The sequence below is a fragment of the Lathyrus oleraceus genome, chromosome 1 (assembly GCF_024323335.1).
Source record: "Lathyrus oleraceus cultivar Zhongwan6 chromosome 1, CAAS_Psat_ZW6_1.0, whole genome shotgun sequence".
Taxonomy (NCBI): Eukaryota; Viridiplantae; Streptophyta; class Magnoliopsida; order Fabales; family Fabaceae; genus Lathyrus; species Lathyrus oleraceus.
Window position 1 is genome coordinate 379,326,220 of NC_066579.1, and position 24,304 is coordinate 379,350,523.

Below are 24,304 nucleotides of genomic sequence, written 5' to 3' on the forward strand. Positions count from 1 at the left end.
AAAGATTAATTTCATCAACAATATATAATCATTATGATAAATGTATGATCATCCTGTTATTCTATTCGACATCTTAGAAATGAGAACTATTAAACAATCCAAAAATATATGATACTAATAAGATATATGATAATAATATATATATATATATATATATATATATATATATATATATATATATATATATATATATATATATATATATATATATATATGAAAACATTACTTTTTGAGATTTCTCAAATTGAATTAAAAATGGACATTTTAATTCTCGGAAAAATTTAACAAAGACATTATTATTAGGGTGAATAAGACTCACATTTTGATTTTATAAAAAAAAATTCCAAAATATACTTTCGAAAATATATTTTTGTAAAAAATTGTTTTCATTAGTAGTCTTTTATCATTTTCAGTACCTCTTGTTAATGTGTCGACTAGGGGTATGATTTATTCATTATATTTGTATTATGATGTTTTTCGGAATATATGAATAATTTGATAATTTACTAATTATCGAGATTATGAGATTGTAGAGCAGATAATAAAAATATTATTAATGGGATTATTGAAAAATTAAAAATAATTAATTATTTTGTAATAAGGCGTAATAGTATAAAATATATATAAATTTTAATTAAATAATTATTTAAATTAAATATTTATTTAATATAAATATTTATTTATTTAAATAAATAAATAGGAGTTTGAGCCATTTGGGGAAAGAGAGGAAAATATGAGGTGAGAGAAGTGAAATTGGGAATAAGTGGTCAAAAAGTGTGATTTTGAGAAAAGTAAACCATATAAGTTCTAAAATATGGTAAAAGTTAGGTTTTAGAAATTCTATCGTAGGTGAAAAAGAGGCCGAAGAACAAAAGGGATTGTTGGAGACGAAAGCTAGGTTTGAGAAGAGAGATTCGCAAGAGTTGATAGGATTATCATCTTGTTGGAAAAATAAGATAAGGGGGGAAATTATCTGCTTATGGGTGAATTAGGCATGCAGGATAAAGATAGTTCCTTACCCTCTTATCAACGTTTGTGGCGGTGTTTAGGACGTACGATCGAAGAGTTTTCCCAATCGGGGGGAGCCCACCGTGCTCAAGGAGCGGCGGTCGGCCGATTCTGGCGACGTTTTCTGATTTTGGACGTGTTCGCATTTTTTGAGTTCGGACATATTTTTTACAATTTTTTGAGTTCGAGAGTTCTTAAGTGGTATTTTTAAGCATCTTGTGACATTAGAGTCCTTTTGGTGATATTAGGGTGAATTTTGAGTAAATTAATGGAAAAATGTTTGTCATTATCCTAGTAGAGTTATCACTGTAACTACATAACTTTACCCTTTTCTGATTAAAAATGAGTAAAATTATTTTTAAAATATATTTTTGAGTATACTAATCCACAAGGATTGCAGTTATGGCATTTATTGGAGATTTGAGTATAGCAATTGATGACTTCTCGACAAGTGTATCGGTAGTGTCAAAAGAGTATCGAGTCCACAGGGATTGCTATTTAACAAAACAATAGTTGTGCAAGTATAAAAAGTAACAATTGAGGGGGTTTTCAAATTTGTTGTTGAAAATAAAAGAAGTGTTCTGAAAATTTAGAGAAATTGGTCAGGTTTTGCCTAGAATCCCTTATTTCTCCCATGTTGATGTCTAATGCATTACATAAATTAAGCATCGTCATATTTCCACAACGAGTTAACAATACCACCAAACATAATCCCTTGGTGTATAACTCATTGATTCATACTAGAGGTCTCATATCCCTATTCAACCGACGTAAGTGAAATTAGACGATAATACAGTACGTTAACTCTAAGGATACTACTCGATATCTCATATCCCTATTCAACCGACATAAGTACGAAAATTTCCCTAGATCAGACGCATAGGTTAAGGGTCAGTATTCATATACGTCCATAATCATATTAACTAAGTATCTCAAATAATGTGATTTAAGTAAAAGAAGCAATTAAATAGAAATATAACTAAGATAATGTTGGTGTAAGCCCTAGAGGCCAATACTTTTGGTACTTGTATCGAAATATTTATTAATAATAAAAGGCATTTTCTTTATTATGGTTGATTAATAAAGTCCCTGGAATAGATAGTCCGTTTAATGTATTAAGTGTGACTTAATCATGAGAGCACATTAAACATAAGGACATTATTCTTAAAGTATCCGTAGTCGAGCTTTAGTGTGAAGTGGGATAACATTAAAGCATTGAGACTATTATGTTTGTAGACTGATGATCACATCTCATGGATCATGGATAAAGAGTTATCAAGTCTTAAACATAGGTATGAATATTAGGAGTAATATTTATACCGGATTGATCCGCTATGAGAATACTATATAGAAAGTTATGCAAAGTGTCATAAGTTATTCTCATGGTGATAATAGTGTATACCACTCTTCGACCTGAAACCACTATGGATCCTAGATGTAGAGTCGAGTGCTTTATTGCTGATCCAACGTTGTCCGTAACTGGATAACCATAAAGACAGTTGATGGGTACTCCACAAAGCATGCTGAGGGACATGAGTGTCCTAGATAGAATTTACACATCCTGCGTAACAGGATAAATGTCTATGGGCCCAATATTGAACTGGACAAGGATGACACGGTCTATACCTTGTGTTCAATATAGACATAAGGGTAAAGGGATAATTATACACATAATTATTATCACAAGAGGTTTTGTCAGATCACATGACATTTTCGTGTCTTGGGTAGCAGTGATGTATTGCTAGATACCGCTCATTGTTTATTATGTTAAATGCGTGATTTAATATAATTGTCAACGTCGCGAAAACCTACAGGGTCACACACAAAGGACGGATTGATGAGAAATAGAGTAACTAAGGGACACCGTAAGGTACGGTGCACTTAAGTGGAATACGAAATATGGTAAGGTACCAAATACTTAAGTGATTTTGGCATATTATGAGATATGGGCCAAAATACACTTAAGTGGGCTTTTTGGCTTGAAGCCCACACAAGTGGTTCTATAAATAGAACTCTTGTGCAGAAGCATTGTATGGGAATACAACACAACTGAAGAGTTGGAATTTCGTATCTCTCTTTCTCTCACTCAAAGCCTTCATTCGTACCAGCTAGCACTGAGATTGAAGGAATCTGTTCGTGTGGACTGAGTAGAGACGTTGTCATCGTTAAACGTTCGTGATCGCTCCGTGGATTTGTATCCAAGGTTTTTATCGTTACAAGAGATCTGCACCAAAGGTTTGAATCGCCACAAGAGGTAATGATTCTATCACTGATCATGCCCATTCGTAAGGATCACTAAATGGAGAAATTTTTAAATTTCGTTGCGCCTTGGATGACAATTCTCCTTCAGTGGTATCAGAGCCACTTAGAAACCATGAATCTGATAACTGTTTTTGTTCTGTAATAATATGATTAAAGACAAAATGAATCAAAGATTAAATTGAGATCGATCAAGTTATATATATATATATATATATATATATATATATATATATATATATATATATATATATATATATATATATATATATATATATATAATATATGTAATCCTGGTGCAAAATACATTATATATGATATAGTGTTCTCGTTTCGTTCATTCAAACACTCAATGATTGTTTTCCTTTGAGCGATCAATGGTCGTTTGCTTCTTGATCCGACATTAGTATGGTGAAGCAATGACGTGTTGATCAATCATACTAAATTAACAATCGAGATGTGTTTGACGGTCTGAAATTGGTGCATCAGAGTTAGTGACGGCACAAGAGTTGTGTTTTCAGAGAGTTATTCGATTGGGGTTGTGACTGCACAAGAGTTGTGCTTTCTAAACACTTTTGGAACAGTGTTAACCGGTTAACGTCTATGGTTAACCGGTTAACGCAATACGAAATAAAAATTTTGAGTTTTTCAAACAGTGTTAACCGGTTAACGCTTTTGGTTAACCGGTTAACACAAGACGGAAAACAGTTTTCCAAGAGACTTTCAAACAGTGTTAACCGGTTAACGCATTTGGTTAACGTAAGGCAGAAAACAATTTTTGAACAGATTTCAAACAGTGTTAACCGGTTAACGCAAGGCAAAATTCACTAATTCAGTGCTTTAAAGTATTAAGTGTTGATGCGAAAAGCGACGTCGATTTAAAATGAATTGTTCATTAAAAAAAATTCGGCCAGGGGCACTGCCCCCATGACCCCTGTCCGCTGAACGGTCAGCGGAACCACCGTCCGCTGACCGGGCAGCGGAACACCCGTTCCCGCTGACCGGGAAGCGGACCCCCGGCTAACTCTGCGTAGTGTGATCGGTCGTCGAGAGTTAATTCGATTTTAATTAATTAAAGGAATTAATAATAATAATAATAATAATAATAATAATAAAGTGTTTATTATTGTCTTGTGGTGATCGGTTATGGCCTTAGTTTTCCTTTATTCTGCTTTGGGTTTTAAAATACGACCTGCGTGTCGTGCCTCTCTCTTAATCTCCCAAATGTAACTTCTTTTCTCATATCACTCCCTCGTATGTAAAATGAGTTTCCTTTATGTAATGTAATGATATGAAGAAAGCAAAGAAGTCAGTGCCAAAGGAGGATAACCTTGAAGATCTTGCTTGGAGAAGCTTAGATCGTTGTTAGGTTAGCTTAGGTTCTCTCATTGGCTTGGGAGAACAATTGCGCTAGGGGCCATAACTGTTTCATTATGTATGTATGTATGATGATGCATGTGAATGTATGTTGATGCATGTGAGAGACGGTTTACATGATAAACAAGCCGGTGAGATCAGCAAAAAAATTGCAATTCCCTCAAATCAAATATTAAGTTTATGCTTTCCAAGTTTTAACACTCATCAAGACTAGTATCGAATAATATAGGTTTCGCCTACGCGAGGTGCATGTTCTATATTAGTAAGGTGCGATGGGATAATTGTAATATCCAACTGTTAAAATAATGGGTCAAACTTAACTAAACAAATTATAATAAGATTATATATATGTTTAGAAGCAAGAGTTAGGAATGATCCATATGAGGGATTGGAATAAGGAGTTATTCACCCAACTGAAATTTTCGAGAGTTGTATGAGATACAATTGGAAGGAGTTCCTACCTAAATAACCTAGTTTTGTGTAATCCGCCTACGCGGACTTAGAACGAAGTGAAATATGGATCTCGACCCACTCGAAAATCTTCCAACGGGATTTTCCGAATCAGATGATGAGGGTCATTTGTTTTGAGTAAAATAGTGGGAGCATATTTAATTAAAGGCCTAATTAAATATGTCAATGATACTTATATTTTCATTAATCCTTATGTAGATTACCATGACAACAAACACCTCTAACAACATATTGCGATCAAACCTTAAGAAGGAAAAATTGTCTGGGACAAATTTTCTGGATTGGTACCGAAACATGAGGATTGTCCTCAAACATGATAAAGGGAAAGGCAAGGAAGTTGTCAAATCCAAACCCATTATTGCTGCTTTGAAGCCTAGTGGAGGCATAGAAAAAGAAGGCACCTGCTTCCATTGCGGTAAGACCACACACTGGAAGAGGAACTGCCCAAAGTACCTGGAAGATAGGAAGAATGGAGTAGAGACTCCAACTTCAGGTATTTTTGTTATTGAAATTAATTTATCTACTTCTACATCATGGGTATTAGATACTGGATGCGGTTCTCACATTTGTACAAATGTGCATGGACTAAAAATGAGTAGAGATTTGGCAAAAGGTGAAGTCGACCTACGAGTTGGCAATGGAGCAAAGGTTGCTGCCTTAGCCGTAGGAACTTATGAATTGACTTTACCTAGTGGTTTAATAATTCAGTTAGAGAACTGTTATTATGTACCAGCAATTAGCAGGAATATTATTTCTGTTTCTTGTTTGGACAAGTTTGGTTTTTCATTTATAATAAAGAGCAACTGTTGCTCAATTTATTTGAATGATATATTTTATGCTACTGCACAAATGAACAATGGACTATATGTCCTTGATCTTGAAATGCCTATTTATAACATTAATACTAAAAGGATGAAACCTAATGAGTTAAATCCAACTTACCTTTGGCATTGTCAATTAGGCCACATAAATGAGAAGCGCATTTCCAAACTCCATAAAGATGGACTCTTGGACTCTTTTGATTATGAATCATATGAGACATGCAGATCTTGTTTAATTGGAAAGATGACAAAGTCTCCATTCACAGGAAAAGGTGAAAGAGCTAATGATCTTTTGGCCCTCATACATACTGATGTATGTGGACCACTGAACATACCAGCCAGAGGAGGTTTTCAGTACTTCATCACACTTACTGATGATTTCAGTAGATATGGTTATGTGTATTTAATGAAACACAAATCAGAGTCCTTTGAAAAGTTCAAGGAATTCAAGAATGAAGTACAAAACCAACTAGGTAAGAATATTAAAACTCTTCGATCAGATCGAGGTGGTGAGTATTTAAGCCTAGAGTTTGATGACCATCTGAAAGAGTGTGGGATCCTATCCCAACTTACTCCTCCTGGAACACCCCAATGGAATGGTGTATCTGAGAGAAGAAATCGAACCCTGTTAGACATGGTCTGATCCATGATGAGTCACGCCGATCTTCTAAACTCCTTTTGGGGACATGCGTTGTTGACAACAGCTTACACACTTAACCGTGTTCCATCCAAAAAGGTTGAGAAGACACCATATGAGATATGGAGTGGTGATAAACCACATATGTCTTACATGAAGATTTGGGGTTGCGAAGTTTATGTGAAACGAAAAATTTCAACTAAGCTTGAGCCCAAATCTGACAAATGCTTATTTGTGGGGTATCCTAAAGAAACAAGAGGGTATCATTTCTACAATCCTTCTGAAGGCAAAGTGTTTGTCGCTCGAACTGGAGTTTTCCTAGAAAATGATGAAATTCTGGTGTAGTCAGAGTTCAGATGTTCTACTCGAAGTCATGACATCTGATCCAACATTGTTACTAATACAGCAAGACAATTATAAAAATTAAAACCCAGTACTAATATGCACACATTCACAGATGTCACGACATCTGCTACTATACCACCATAGAAAAGAAGAACACCCAATTTTGTCCATCTAGTACAAACACACAGCAGAGATCAAACATAGCACTTACTTTTATTGAGCCTGCACTATTATCAGCATGATGTCTCAACATTGATCTGAACATCACCTATTCCAGCATTACAGTTTGTTGTATTGTAAAAGACCAACCAGTCTATACTTCAGTATCAGCTGTCAATGATGAATGTCATAGCATTCTGTTTGGCATTCAGACAGTATGCTATGTGCCAGGTCAGTTATTCCCTCGATAAACAGACTGAAAATACATACTGAGTTATAACAGACAAAATGTAACGTGCAGAACGTAAAAACACAAGTAATTGTTAACCCAGTTCGGTACAACATTACCTACTCTGGGGGCATACCAAGCCAGGAAGAAGATCCACTATCAGCAGTATTAATTCAGAGTTAAACTCCCCCGTTTACAACTCTTCACTTAATCCCTACCCAATGCAATCTATACCTAGGAACTCCTGGATAGAAACCTCCAGTTTCCATTCCTATCACTATCATTACAATGTAATGCTAAACACCTTGAACTTGCTTCACAGCTTCGTTCAAGAACATAACAACTCTTACCTACAGGCTTTGAGTTACAAATAATCTCATGCTTTCGAGCACTGAGAAACACCTGGTAACCTTCACACAGGTTGGGAGGTTTACCTCACACACACCCCTAATTTTACATTATTTGAGGCTTACAAAACCTAGGTTACAATCTACTATTTATAACCTAAACACCCAACTGGATTTGGGCCTTCAGAAATCGCAGCAAACTTCTCCTTTGCTGTTACGAAGCCAGCAGAAAACTTCTGCTAAAATCAAGGTCTTCAATCTTTTATTTCCTAAAATATCTCCATATTTAGAAACTTTATATTCACCAAATATTCTGATTGAGTCTTCAAGATCTCCACAAATAACGCCACCTAGGATTCTGACTAATCCCAGAATATTAAATTAGTTAGCACATACCAGAATTAACTAATTCAGTTTTATACACATGCGTGATGTCACAGTCACGATGTCGTGACATCTTATATGACATGTTGGTCCAGATGTTGAACTTCTTCAACCCAACATATTAAAACAACAGAGGTGATTACATTATTTGTTTTACAAAATTAATGACAATCCTAAGGTACTAACAATCTCCCCCTTTGGCAAATTTTAGCTAAAACAAATAAACATTACACTAGACACCACATCCCAATATGGATATGCACTTCCTCTTTTTCATTGTCAGCACCATCACTAACACCAACTTTGGTGTACATGAAGAAGAAGCTGTATAGGAATCAGCTGCATCACAACCCTTCCCCTCAACATTAGAGCTTCCTGAAGAATATGTAATGCTGATTACATAGATAATGTAACTCAGATCACAAGACACAATTATCCTCTTAACTCATATCACAAGTCACAAGTGATATACCCAGTTAGTGACTTTTGTGCCTGAACCCAACTTCTCCTTGCTACCACATTTTGCTTGCTTCTAGTACATCCGAAGGACAATGTTTCTCTCCCCCTTTTTAGCTAAACATTTATAAATGAAACCTTCACAAAACCAGATCTAGGCGCAGTATGCCCAAATCTTAATAAACCCCATGGTTTAGAGGGAATGGAATGTCGCTCTTATAAGAAGAGGAGTGTTGATACATCCTTTAAATAGGTCAGACCATGCTTAGGAATTAACGGTAGGAGTAAATACTTGGTCAAGATCCATAAATATTTGCTTAGGGATTAACGGTAGGAGTAAATACTTGGTCAAGATCCATAAATATTTGTTGAGAATCAGTCAGAGAATCACCACCAATATCCCAGACTATCTTTGAATACCTTTTATAGCTCTTGACTGTTTCTTTTAAAAAACAACAGTTCCAATGCGTTTAGACTATTCCATAAATGTTGTCAGACATGTTGCAAGCGATGTCTTAACATTCGACACTGCTTTTGTCTGCATTCTTCATGTATTCTCCCTATCACCATTTCCTCAAACCACTTTCTCACCTCCAGTGGTAGCTTGACATCTAGAACCACACATCCACATTTCCTTATATAACTTCCAGCAGGTACATAAGACATCACATATGACATCTTGTGAACACTTTGTCCTTTTTGTTCACAAGGAAAACTACCAGCAGTTTAAACAAAATAACAGTAGTTTAATCAGCAGCAGAAGCAAAACAATTACTAGCTATGGCTACTAGTAATACACACATGCACAAGGGTACTTCTCCTCCCCCTAAATCTGTGCAACAAATAACAGAATTACTAGTTATGGATGCAACTAGTAAGACACACAAATTGTCCAAGGCAATGTAATGACATCCGGCCAGACATTCTTCTGCTCACTCAACCTTGACACACCCCACATCATCCCACTAACTAACAAGGTGCCATACCTTGTTATCTGAGAACACATTGACCACAAGCTTGATGATTTCTTGCAGTGCAAAGACAGAACTCCCCCTGTCATGAACAACCAACTCTCCTCTTGAAACTTGGAGATCACACATGAACATACCCAACACCCCAAAGTTGGACCTTCACATACTTCCTGATTCAAATAGAACCCAGACCACTTGATGAATGGAAAACATAAGACGCGTCTTCATGTCTTCAAGAGCACACCCTCTGTTCAACCCTCTTGGATGAACACATCCACACTCTATATCAATCTCTCTTCTAACCAGAACAGAAAACCACTTCACAAAATGTTCTAACATAAGTTAGGACATCCTTCACAACATAACTAAAAACACCATCTGATAATATTCAGTTATCACTGAGTCACTAGCTTGATCCAAAAGAAACCAGACACAAATTAGGACATATACATTCTCATCCCATTACAAGAGATAATCTTCCATAGATAGCTCAGAACTCCTTCCACAAGCTCCAAGAGATGAATATAAAACACCTCCTTTTGTCTTCAATTTACTACTTTTCTGCTCAAAAGTAACTTATCTCAGACTTTCCTCAAGAATAATCAGCTGCCATATGTTGATTATCTTGATTATTCAAACTCACTTCTGAGATAGACCAAATGCCACTGGTTGATTACCTCCTTTATGAATTCTCATATGAAAAAGTCAAATGCCACTTTTTGACCTCTCCACGTTTATCAGAATTCTCCCAAAGATATTCTGACCTTCCAAGTGAGACTTGAACTTCAAGCTACATGTTAAACAAAACTTAGATTCTCTAAGACAAGAACATGTAACATCCTCTCCATCCAGCAACTCCATAGTACTGCAATGAGAACGATCTTTTTGAAGTACCCAATCTACAACTCTGTAGACCCTTCTATCTTAAGTTGATGTGCCACTTCACCAACTAAGATTCTGATGTTGAACCAAATGTCACAACATTGTGTTTTAACATCTAACTGTTGAATTCAGCTCCTTCTTCAGCCACTTGAAAGAACTTCCTCCCTTCACAGAACCAGAGTTCAACGTTCTCATAGACTTGATTGTGGAACCAAGTTTGAGTAAACAACCTCCATCCTGCAGGTCTGCAGTTAAGTCATCCAAGCTCACACCTTGATGAATCCCTGCTTCTTCTCCAAAGACATCAGACACTCTGATGCACGAGTCTTCAGAAGGACCAGTTAGAAACTATCCCTTCAGCTATACCAAGGATTCCACTTCCTAAAGCAAGGTTGTTTCCATGATGATAAGAATGCTGCCACTTATTCTTAACTCCACAGTGTGTATTAGCCAATGCACTTCCGTACCTAGATCAGATGTAAACTGATCCAAGTAACCATCATCAGGACTATGATGTTTTCTTCTTCTTGTACATACCAAGGCTGAACATGTTTCTTGCCAGGAAACCTTTTCAGAGATCATATGCTTTTGCTGCCACCAAAGTGATAGATCATAAACCAATGTACTATCCTTCCTGTGATTCTGCACAGGGTCTTGAAGACGAGATGTTCCAACATCTTTAAAAACATCAGTTATCTTGAGCTCCAAGGATAATCAATTAAATACTTGTACTTGGCACAAGTAGACATTGATCTTAAATCCTTTCCCAATTTTCCTTTCAGATACTTCCACCATAAGAATACTTTGAAAATACTCTTCTTGTGTCAACATCTTCTGCTTGCAAGCACCTCAACAGTTTTGAGAATCTTTCCAGATTAGATTCACCCTTAGGAAAGAGAAAGATGAATCCTTTCTTGCAAATGTGTCACACAACAACCAGAACCCATGTGACACAGGTCAATAGCCACCCAGACCCTAGGATGACCAAACGTGAGGAGGTTAACCAAAACTCCACCTCAAATTAACAATTATGGAAACTCCACACCAATATCCATGCATTGTACACAAATGTCTCAACATGACATACACCATCCCTACTAGTGGAAACTAACTCTATGAGTTATACCTATACATACTCCAATCACACCAATCAGACTCCAGCTGACCATAAGTACTAGTGAAAGAAAACAACACCAGTCAATAGTAGATATGCATTGCCAGAGCATACTACCTTAACCAACCTCTGAATCTTCATATTCTCACTCCTTGAAAGAACTGTTACTTCTGAGCGTGGTGTTTGAATAACTAGATTCATGGTCCCAATCCTCTTAAATGAAATAGCAATCAGGTTACCCCATTATTGACTTCTAACATCCAGGGGACTTGTCTTTTAACACAACATAGTACTTCAGGGAACAACTATCCAACCCTGATCAATCTTATAGGAATAAGACAAACAACAGGAAATTGAACAATGTCACATCTCAACCAGCTCCGCTTCTAGAGATCAGATGTCTAAAAGTGACCTTCTTAAGCACACACACAATTGACCCTACCCTTGTCAACTTAGCACATACAGATGTCTCCTCTTCCAGGTCAGGAGTAGGTTCCAAACACAAGTATTCCTTTGTTTGACACCTAAAAACATCTGCTCTTCAACCAGTAGTTGCATACTTGTTGAGCACCATGTTCTAACATCGCATAGAACATTAGTTCCACCTCCTTGGAACAAACCCTCCTTGAAAGTCTTCAAGGTCTTCATATACACTACCCAAGAGAGTAAAAGAATCAATGATCAGGTGATTCTTACCATCCTGAAGTGAGAACGTCATGATGAGTGGACTTGAGGAGACTCAAGTATCTTTGACATCTTCAGTAGATTATGATGAAATCTTGAATACAGCAGCCTTTCATCCACATGAGGGGAAACTACATCAGAGTTTGAATTTTGCCAGGTATTATGCAGCGGAAATCATAATACGACTCAACCTATGACCACACACTTCACCAGATCAACCTCCAAGAACATACCAAGTTTGAATATGTTTCAATACTAGCACAGCTGTCCCACACAAAGGCCAATTGCCAACCTCTAGAGACAGGTACACACAGTTCCTGTCATGAATAGTCCATCCACCTACTTCAAGGGACCATTAAGGGAAATCACAGAACCTTCCACAGGTTCCAACATCAGTACTAACATAACTCCTTGCAAGATACCAGAAAGTATCACCTATGGATCTCATCCAGACACAGAAGAGGATGCCTGCTCTGATACCAATTGAAATTCTGGTGTAGTCAAAGTTCAGATGTTCTACTCGAAGTCATGACATCTGATCCAACATTGTTACTAATACAACAAGACAGTTATAAAAATTAAAACCCAGTACTAATATGCACACATTCATAGATGTCACGACATCTGCTACTATACCACCATAGAAAAGAAGAACACCCAGCTCTGTCCATCTGGTACAAATACACAACAGAGATCAAACATAGCACTTACTTCTATTGAGCCTGCACTGTTATCAGCATGATGTCTCAACATTGATTTGAACATCACCTGTTCCAGCATTACAGTTTGTTGTACTGTAAAAGACCAACCAGTCTATACTTCAGTATCAGCTGTCAATGATGAATGTCATAGCATTTTGTTTGGCATTCAGACAGTATGCTATGTGCCAGGTCAGTTATTCCCTTGATAAATAGACTGAAAATACATACTGAGTTATAACAGATAGAATGTAACGTGCAGAAGGTAAAAACACAAGTAATTGTTAACCCAATTCGGTACAATATTACCTACTCTGGGGGCATACCAAGCCAGGAAGAAGATCCACTATCAGCAGTATTAATTCAGAGTTAAACTCCCCCGTTTATAACTCTTCACTTAATCCATACCCAATGCAATATATACCTAGGAACTCCTATATAGAAACCTCCAGTTTCCATTCCTATCACTACCATTACAATGTAATGCTAAACACCTTGAACTTGCTTCACAGCTTCGTTCAAGAACATAACAACTCTTACCTACAGGCTTTGAGTTACAAATAATCTCATGCTTTCGAGCACTGAGAAACACCTGGTAACCTTCCCACAGGTTGGGAGGTTTACCTCACACACACCCTTAATTTTACATTATTTGAGGCTTACAAAACCTAGGTTACAATCTGCTATTTATAACCTAAACACCCAACTGGATTTGGGCCTTCAGAAATCGTAGCAAACTTCTCCTTTGCTGTTACAAAGCCAGCAGAAAACTTCTGCTACAATCAAGGTCTTCAATCTTTTATTTCCTAAAATATCTCCATATTTAGAAACTGTATATTCACCAAATATTCTGATTGAGTCTTCAAGATCTCCACAAATAACGCCACCTAGGATTCTGACTAATCCTAGAATATTAAATCAGCTAGCACATACCAGAATTAACTAATTCAGTTTTATACACATGCGTGATATCACAGTCACGATATCGTGACATCTTATATGACATGTTGGTCCAAATGTTGAACTTCTTCAACCCAACATATTAAAACAACAAAGGTGATTACATTATTTGTTTTACAAAATTAATGTCAATCCTAAGGTACTAACAAAGGATTTTATTTCCAAAGGAACCAGTGGGAGGAAAGTAGAGCTTGAAGAAATTCAAGAATCACAAAGCATCGATACACCTATGGAGGAATTAGAGCAGGAAACACAAGTGGTTGTGGAAGAGCAACCTGCTCAAGTAGAACAAGACCAGCGTAGGTCAAGCAGGATACGTCACCTACCTGAGAGATATGGATATCTCATAACAGATCAAGGTGATGTATTACTCATGGATCAAGATGAGCCTGTGACCTACCAAGAGGCCATAATTGGTCCCGAGTCTGAGAAGTGGCTAGAAGCCATGAAATCTGAAATGGATTCCATGTACACAAACCAAGTTTGGACCTTGGTAGAGCCTCCTGTAGGAGTTAATCCTATAGGATGCAAGTGGGTCTTCAAAAGGAAGACTGACATGGATGGTAAAGTACATACCTATAAGGCAAGACTGGTTGCAAAAGGATATAAACAAATTCATGGGGTTGACTATGATGAAACCTTTTCACCAGTTGCAATGCTTAAATCTATTCGGATTTTACTTGCTATCGCTGTATATCATGATTATGAAATATGGCAGATAGATGTCAAAATTGCTTTCCTTAATGGGAATCTTCTTGAGGATGTGTACATGACACAGCCTGAAGGATTTGACATACCAGAAGAAGCCCAAAAGATATGTAAGCTACAAAGATCAATCTATGGATTGAAGCAAGCTTCCAAAAGCTGGAATCTTTGTTTTGATGAAACGATAAAACAATATGGATTCATCAAGAACGAAGATGAGCCTTGTGTCTACAAGAAGGTTAGTGGGAGCATGATCGTGTTCCTGGTATTATATGTAGATGACATATTACTCATTGGAAACGATGTCCCTACCCTGCAACAAGTAAAGTCTTGGTTGGGGAAATGCTTTTCTATGAAGGACCTAGGTGAAGCAACCTATATATTAGGAATCATAATCTATAGAGATAGATCACGAAAACTGCTTGGCCTAAGTCAGTGTACATATATAGACAAAGTGATGAGACGCTTTAATATGCATGATTCCAAGAAAGGATTCATACCTATGCAACATGGCTTGTGTCTATCAAAAACACAATCCCCATCAACTAAGGAAGAAAAGGAACGCATGAATAAGATTCCATATGCATCTGCAATAGGATTTATCATGTATGTCATGTTATGTACTCGACCAGATGTCTCGTATGCTTTAAGTGCAACGAGTAGGTACCAATCTGATCCTGGTGATGCCCATTGGGTAGCTATTAAGAATATCCTTAAATACTTGAGAAGGACTAAGGAATCATTCTTGATATATGGAGGTCAGAAAGAGTTGGCTGTAATTGGTTACACCGATGCTAGCTTCCAGACAGATAAGGATGACTTTAGATCGCAATTTGGTTATGTGTTTTGCTTGAATGGTGGCGCTGTGAGCTGGAAAAGTTCAAAGCAAGATACATTTGCTGATTCTATAATTGATGCCGAGTATATTGCTGTCTCAAGTGCAGCAAAGGAAGCTGTTTGGATCAAAAAGTTCATTAGTGAACTTGGCATAGTCCCTAGCATTGTGGATCCCATTGGTCTCTATTGTGATAACAATGGTGCTATCGCACAAGCTAAAGAGCCTAGATCTCACTAACGATCCAAACACATACTTAGGCGTTATCATCTCATTCGAGAGATAATAGATAAAGGAGATGTGAAAATATGTAAAGTACCTACACTTGACAATATAGCTGACCCACTGACAAAGCCTTTTGCGCAGCAGAAGCATGATGGCCATACTAGATCAATGGGTATAAGGGGTATGCCTGATTGGATCTAGTGCTAGTGGGAGATTGTTGGTTGTTGGTGTAAGCCCTAAAGGCCAATACTTTTGGTACTTGTATCGAATTATTTATTAATAATAAAAGGCATTTTCTTTATTATGGTTGATTAATAAAGTCCCTGGAATAGATAGTCCGTTTAATGTATTAAGTGTGACTTAATCATGAGAGCACATTAAACATAAGGACACTATTCTTAAAGTATTCGTAGTCGAGCTTTAGTGTGAAGTGGGATAACATTAAAGCATTAAGACTATTATGTTTGTAGACTGATGATCACATCTCATGGATCATGGATAAAGAGTTATCAAGTCTTAAACATAGGTATGAATATTAGGAGTAATATTTATACCGGATTGACCCGCTATGAGAATACTATATAGAAAGTTATGCAAAGTGTCATAAGTTATTCTCATGGTGATAATAGTGTATACCACTCTTCGACCTAAAACCACTATGGATCCTAGATGTAGAGTCGAGTGCTTTATTGCTGATCCAACATTGTCCGTAACTGGATAACCATAAAGACAGTTGATGGGTACTCCACAAAGCATGCTGAGGGACATGAGTGTCCTAGATGGAATTTTCCCATCCTGGGTAACAGGATAAATGTCTATAGGCCCAATATTGAACTGGACAAGGGTGACACAGTCTATACCTTGTGTTCAATATAGACATAAGGGCAAAGGGGTAATTATACACATAATTATTATCACAGGAGGTTTTGTCATATCACATGATATTTTCGTGTCTTGGGTAGCAGTGATGTGTTGCTAGATACCGCTCACTGTTTATTATGTTAAATGCGTGATTTAATATAATTGCCAACGTCGCGAAAACCTACAGGGTCACACACAAAGGACGGATTGATGAGAAATAGAGTAACTAAGGGACACCGTAAGGTACGGTGCATTTAAGTGGAATACGAAATATGGTAAGGTACCAAATACTTAAGTGATTTTGGCATATTATGAGATATGGGCCAAAATACACTTAAGTGGGCTTTTTGGCTTGAAGCCCACACAAGTGGTTCTATAAATAGAACTCTTGTGCAGAAGCATTGTATGGGAATACAACACAACTGAAGAGTTGGAATTTCGTATCTCTCTTTCTCTCACTCAAAGCCTTCATTCGTACCAGCTAGCACTGAGATTGAAGGAATCCGTTCGTGTGGACTGAGTAGAGACGTTGTCATCGTTCAACGTTCGTGATCGCTCCGTGGATTTGTATCCAAGGTTTTGATCGTTACAAGAGATCTGCACCAAAGGTTTGAATCGCCGCAAGAGGTAACGATTCTATCACTGATCATGCCCATTCGTAAGGATCACTAAATGGAGAAATTTTTAAATTCCGCTGCGCCTTGGATGACAATTCTCCTTTAGATAATTCATGCAATATCAAATTAAACATATGTCCCAACAGGTTCGAAACAGGTTCATCAGACAAAACATAACCTAAAAGTGTTTATCTAGTCATATTGATAAAATTATAATACCAATTGATAAGAATAAGATTGCATAAGAATTTCTTGAAGATTTGGCTTTCAATGGCTTTGAATGTGCTCCAAAACTCACTTCCGGTGTTGTAAATTGTACTCTCCATTCTCCAATCGTATAACCCCTAAAAAGTCCAATATATATATATATATATATATATATATATATATATATATATATATATATATATATATATATATATATTTATTTATAGTCACCAAATCGTACCGGAACGTGCCCGAAATTGCCCAGAAAAATGACCCATCGTGCATACAATAGACAGCATTGCACGTGTGATGCTGCTTTGTTTGTACTTCCACGTGCGCGATGGCGCACGATACCATTTTCTTCTATTCTATCGCGCGCGCAATGCAGCGCGTAATTATTCTAGTGGCTTACTCGCTTTTGCTCTTTTCAGCCAAATTTATCTAAGTTCCCAATTCTTTATACATTGTCATTTTTACTCCATTCTTTGGCCATTATTCATTAAATTTGATCATCATCAACTTGTTTTTCTTTGTTTCTTCGACATAAAACATGCAATGATAGAGTTTCATCACAACTTCAAACTTGAACTATTTCCGGTCCTCAAGTAATCTAGATTCCAACAGCAATCCGGAAAATTCAAAAAACATCTCCAATCTTTGACAAGTACTCAACTTGTCTCTCATCTCACCATGACTTACTTAATTGATAAGATAATGATGACTTCTCGGCAAGTGTACCGATAATGTCGAAGTAATAAAAAGATCGAATCCATAAAGATTGCCTTTAAGAAAGACAAAATGTGTGCAATCTATAAAAACTAGTAAAAAGAAGGGGTTCGAGTTTCAATGTGAAAAGTAAATAAACGATTAAACAATATCACGAAAGCGGTCATGTTGTGTTTTAGAATCTCATATTCTTCTACTATTGATGTTTTATGCCTTATATGAATGATCTTATTACTATAACCCCACGGAGAATTAACAAAAAATTTATAGTCGATCCCTCACGAAATAACTCACTAACTACTACCCATAACTTTCTATCCCTAGTCCACCAGCGTAAGTAGGATTAGGCAATGTATATAACGTTAATTCTATATACCACTATTTTAGGTCTCCTATTCCTATTCAACCAGCGTAAGTATAACAATTGCCCTAGGTCCAACACAAAGACTAATAGCCAGTATTCCTTATGTGTCGAAGATCAAATTAAAAGACTATCTCGCATAAAAAAGCATTAAGAATAATAAGAAATTGAATGGCATTATTGATCAAAAGATTCATACAAAAGTCAAATCAACATAGAATCCAACAATATAGAAATAAGTTCATCATAACACAACCCAACCTAGAGGAGCTTAGCTACTCATAATGCAATTAATAATACCACAATTGATAGATAAATATAACATGTAAAATCCCTTGAAGTAATGGCCTCCAATGAATTCAATGCTCTAAAAATTACCATATATGCTCTCAAAGTCGTGCTTCACTCTCTCCAAATTGTAACCCTTGTGAACGTGCATAAAATCCTCTTCTAAAGGTGTCAAAATGGACTAGAACGCGTCAGAAATGCCCAGAAAAAAATACCTATCACACGCGTGATACCTTGCATCGCACGCGATGCATCTTTAATGACCATATCGCGCGCGTGATACTGTGCAATGGTGCATGTGATTAATTTCGAAGTTGCATCCTTTTTTGCTCATTTTTTACTCAAATTTTCACTAAGTCCACAATTTTTACACTTAGCTAGTTTTCCTCATTCTTTGGTCATTCTTCTTCATTTTGGCTCAACTTTCACTTGTTTTGCTCTGATTCTTCGACTAAATATATGCAATAACGGACTGTCATCACAATCCCAAACTTAAATTGTTGCCTGTCCTCAAGTAACTCGTCAGTAACTACACATTTAAATATAAAACAAGTTGCACAATAACAATCGAACATCATCAAATTATATATTTCTTTTACCTGACCATTGTTCTAGCTCCCAACTTCTATCTGGAGAATTCAGAAAACACCCTCAACATTGACGAGTGCTCAACATGTCTCTCAGCTCACTATAACTCACTCAACAGATATGGTGATTTCTCAATGAACATGCAAAATCAATTATGCTTAGTGTAACACCTCAAAATTTGCCTTCCTCTCTTGGGACTAGCTTAGCATATATTGCATATCATTTTAGGTCATTAGGCATTGCATATTGCATATCATGTGGTTACATTGTGCAAGCTATCTTCCCAAGTCTTTGTTGGAAGATGAGAAAGTCAAAGTGCAAGCCTAGGGTTTATTGACTGATCATTGGCCATCTGAGGATTGGGCTGTGAATTAGGGTTTTGTGATTCTCCAAGGATATTGGTCTTCATCTTGATTGAAGTGATACATCATCATCATCAGGGTTGGATATCATCAAGTGTTGAAGCTGATTCCTTGAGATTAGGGTTTTGACCACTGGTCAACCCTAATTAAGTGCATTGGGCCAATCAGGGCATAATCAGGAGATGGGGTCTATGAGGGATATGAGGATCATCCCATGGTTTTATTGAGATTATTGAGGCTAGGGTTTCACCCTTGAGTCATTTCATCGGAAGATTGGAGCTCAGTTTGATCTATGCATGGCCAGATTCATCTATCAGTGAAAAGTCAACTGTGGTCAACTGTGCATGATCTGATGGATTTGGAGGTGGAAATGAGTTGGATACACTTCATTCATGTTGAAACAAGTGTTATTTGACATGTCAAAGCTCAAGAATGGAGAAAATAAAGTCAAAACAAAAATTGCCAAAAATAGAAAGTGACTTGTAATAGAAGTTTCCAAAAATGGAAAGTTTTTGACCTCAAAATTACGTGTCCAAGGAAGCTTCAAATGAAAATTTGTTCAACATGAAAGTTGTAGATCTTGTTCTCACCTTTCCAAAAAGTCCAAGAACTTGAAAATCCCATGTATGGTTGGCAAGTTATGGTCCAGTGAATTTCAAAAATGACCCATAATCAGGAGGCCATAACTTCCACATGGAGCATCCAAATTGGAAGTTCTTTATATGCACAAACTCCCTTTGACATGTACTTTCATGGTGCATAATTGGATTTTCTCAAAAATGGTCAATGCAAAAAGTCAAATTTCAACTGGACAGTTAAATGAACCAGGGGCAAAATTGTCCAACTTGTGAAATAATTGGAATTTTTGAGTGGGAATTTTTGCAACACTTCATAAATGGCATTTGAAAGTTGTTGGAATCATCATAACATGCCAAGGCTTCATGGTTTGAAAATTGGCTTTTAAAATGAACTTGAAAATGAACACATAAGCCATCACATAGTGAAAATGAGAAAGACACCTCCAATGAGCATGAACCAAGTGGCAACAGCTCATGACAGGTGTTTAGAAGGTGTATGAGGTGGCAATGAGCTGTCATGAGCTGGCATGTGAAGTTACTATTTTGCCCTTGCTTGGAAAATAACAATTTTGCTAATCACTTTCCAATTTGTTAATTAAGGTGATTAAGTGTGGATTAATTGGAGGTATATATTGCTAATCATAACTAACTTCTAACAGAATACACAATTCCCAAAATCACAATCTCAAATTCTCCAAATTCATCAATTTCTCTCAAGAACACATCAAGGAAAATTTCATCAATCTCTTCCAATTCTCCATGAAATTCGAAAATTCTTTTTGATTTAATCTCCATTCATCTCCTTCTCCAACTGTTTTGGCAATTGGCATCAAGAAAGCTCAAGAATCACCACTGTCCAAAGTATGCTCAACAATGGTGAATTGGAATTTCTCATAATTGGAGCAAATTCGAGCTAGGCTAACATCTCCATTCATCTTCCCTATCATCAAGCTTGGACTGTTTTGAAGAATCACATCCAAGTTCATCACGAATCGCAACTGTCATCAAACAAAGGTACATTTAGTTGCTTACAGTTCTTTAAGAACTTGCTTGCTGCTGCTTGGTTTTTGAACCACTTGAGGTAGGACTTCTATTCTTCATGTAGTCTGGAGACCCGGTTTGTTATTTGGCCGGGCAAACTGTCTGAAGTCCTCCTTAAGAGGCAATGTTTGTGGTTGTTTACTTTTTGTGCCAAGCAGGTGAAAGACCTCTAAGAGGCAATTGGTGGAAGGTAGGGATATGCAATCTATCCCCCACTATTCTGTGAGTCGTCCCTCTGCTCACACGGCTGTGTGTTGATGCATTGGGACACAAACCCAAGATCTCGTGCTGTTGCACAATCGAGTCAGAATCTTTGAGCGTAGAAGGGTCCCTCCATTCTGGACCCACGCTCCTTTGTCTAAAAGCTCTCCCTGGTCAGGGATAAGAGCTGTGAGGTCTCATCCTCACTTCACCTTTTCATCTGCTTCACCTTAGCCTCGTAATGGCAAGGTTAAGAGCAAACACAGCCTGTACAGATGACTTGCTTCGGCAGTCAAACCTATTGATTGAGCCCACTTGATTGGTTATAGTGTGTGCTATGTGGATATTTGTTTGAGATGCTTGTTCTCATTTGATGTATGCTTGTATGCCTGCTTCTTTCCTGGATAGGATTAGTTTGCAATTGTGCAAGTAGGTAGAAACCTCAACGTAGGGTAACGATGCATGACAACACTAGGCTCGAGTCCAGCTCCCTGGTAGTGTGTCTTCCCTTGGTTTCTGGCTAGATTTTCTTTCCCTTGAGGGGGAACTACATCGCCCTGATCCTTGTTCCAGACGAGGTATGTAGGCAGGTGGTCGTGCGAGACCACTCCGGGCACCAACCTTTTTCTTTTTTGCGTGTGTTTACTTGTTATTTGATTGCGTGTTTGGTTCGGATGCCGACGTAAGTCCAGTAAGTGGCTGTCGGGCTCCACGTTTGCCGTTTTTTGTGTTTTGGTTCGGATGCTGACGTAATTCCATCGAGTGGTTGTCGGGCTCCATGTTTGCCATCTGTTTGTGCGTTTTGTGTTGTTTGGCGTGCGTAAGCCGAACTACAGTGGCTCTGATTCTCGTTCCAGACGAGATATGTAGGCATAGGATGCGATGTCCTATCGAGCTCCCTTCTCCTAACCCCACTTGCGTTCCCTGTGTGTGTGTGTGTGATGTTTTAGCAACCTATTCTTTATTTTAGAACGTGGATCCCGTCGAGTACGACGGACGTGAGGGGTGCTAATACCTTCCCCTTGCGTAACCGACTCCCTTACCCTTTCTCTTTGGTCGCGAGACCATTTCCTTTCCAGGTTTCTCTGAGCGTTTCCTTTCCCTATCTTGGGATAAATAACGCGCAGTGGCGACTCTGTGTTGTGTTTTTATTTGAGTCCCGCCGGTTGTTTTTTCGCGGATGCGACAGTTGGCGACTCTGCTGGGGAACCACTGATGTAGACCTATGCTGGTCCATCTTCCCTAAGCGAGTCTCTCCTAGCGTTTTAGGATAGTTTAGGTTGCTTGTGTTGTTGTATTTATTGCATTTATTATTCTAACCATTGTATATATTTGCATAAATATTTGCATGCATCATACTATCATGTTGTTGCTATCCTCTATGCAGGTGGTTCCTTTGTTTGGGGTGGGTGTTCTGAGTGGGGCTAAAACCCAGGCCCGAGTATACACCTAGGATTAGCGTGGTCTCACGTCGCTCACATGCCGGTTGGGCATGATGTTGCGATGTGACATACCACAAGTCGGACGAGGTTCATCTGAGAAGTGCTCTTCCAGTGGGGTTTTCCACTTTGGTTGGGTTATCTCTTTTGAGCCGTTGACTCTGGTGACCGTTCTTTCCCGGATCTTTGGTTCAGACGATCTCAGGAGAGCTACAATGGCACACCCGAAAGGGCAAACCCATTGAGTATCTCTGCCCGATTGTCGAGACTATTATCCGCCTTAGGATGACCTGATTAGAATTTACCTGTGAGGGGAGGGATGATTCTTTCAGATGCATTGTTCAGATGGTGACTTTTTGTTTCGTGGATCAGAGTCATATTTATTTATAAGTCGGATTTATGGCCGTTTATTGCCGAGACGCCGAAGTGTTGTCCGAGTTATTTATCAGTGGGGATCCGTTTATTTCAGGATTCCCTGGGCCGAGTTATTTATCAGCGGGGATCCGTTTATTTCAGGATTCCCCGGGCCGATTCAGATGGTTATGGGTATTTGCTCAGAGTTGGTTTGGTAATGATGAGGATGATGTATCTATCTTCCGTTTATTTCGGAACCCTTGGGTCGGATTTGCGGTTACATGGTCCTTCAGATGGTTGTGATCAGTCCAGAGATCAAGGTTGTGGCTCAGTGCAACAGATGTTCAGAGGACTTGGAGGATGGCAACGCATTGCATTCATTCATCTGCATCATTCTCATTTTGCATTCATCTGCACTAAACCTACGTCTAGCCATATGGGGAGTATTATGGATTAAGAATCTGGTTGAGAGACATCTGGATGTCAAAATGTTATTGGTGAAATATTATCTGTCTCGATGAAACCAGAATCAAAAGACAGAAGCTTCCTCATATGGATAGACGTTGCATTCATGCATATTAACCTGTTCGCTGTTTTGCAGGAATCATTGCTCGTGCTCGTAGAGCTGTACCTTTGCACTCAACCCGTCCTCACAGATACTTCACCAGACGCAATACTCCCAGACTGATGGATCTCCCAAATACAGACATCCTCGAGCTGAAGGACAAAATGAATGAACTGATCAACATCATGCAGGGTTTTGCAGTTGGTCAGAAAGCTCTAGCAGACAAAGTTGAAAAGCTCGAGCGGGCTTCAGCTGCTAACAGTGTTGTTAACCTGGATGGTGTCTCCAACCAGGGGCTCGGTGGATCCAGAGACGGTGAAAAAAGAGCAACCGTAGGTATGGTAAACAACAATGCTGGTGGACTTGGTGCTGCTACTGGTGGTGGGCCCGGTCTGGGGCATAATCTGAAGGATAATATGTTCCCTCCTTTCTTTGGTGTTGAAAATGACAGAGAGGAGGACAGAGAGGCTGATCAGTTCTCTATGCTGAATGAGCCACTTGGGCAATATGGTGTTCAACCACAAAGCAAAGAAATTCAGTTACTGGCAG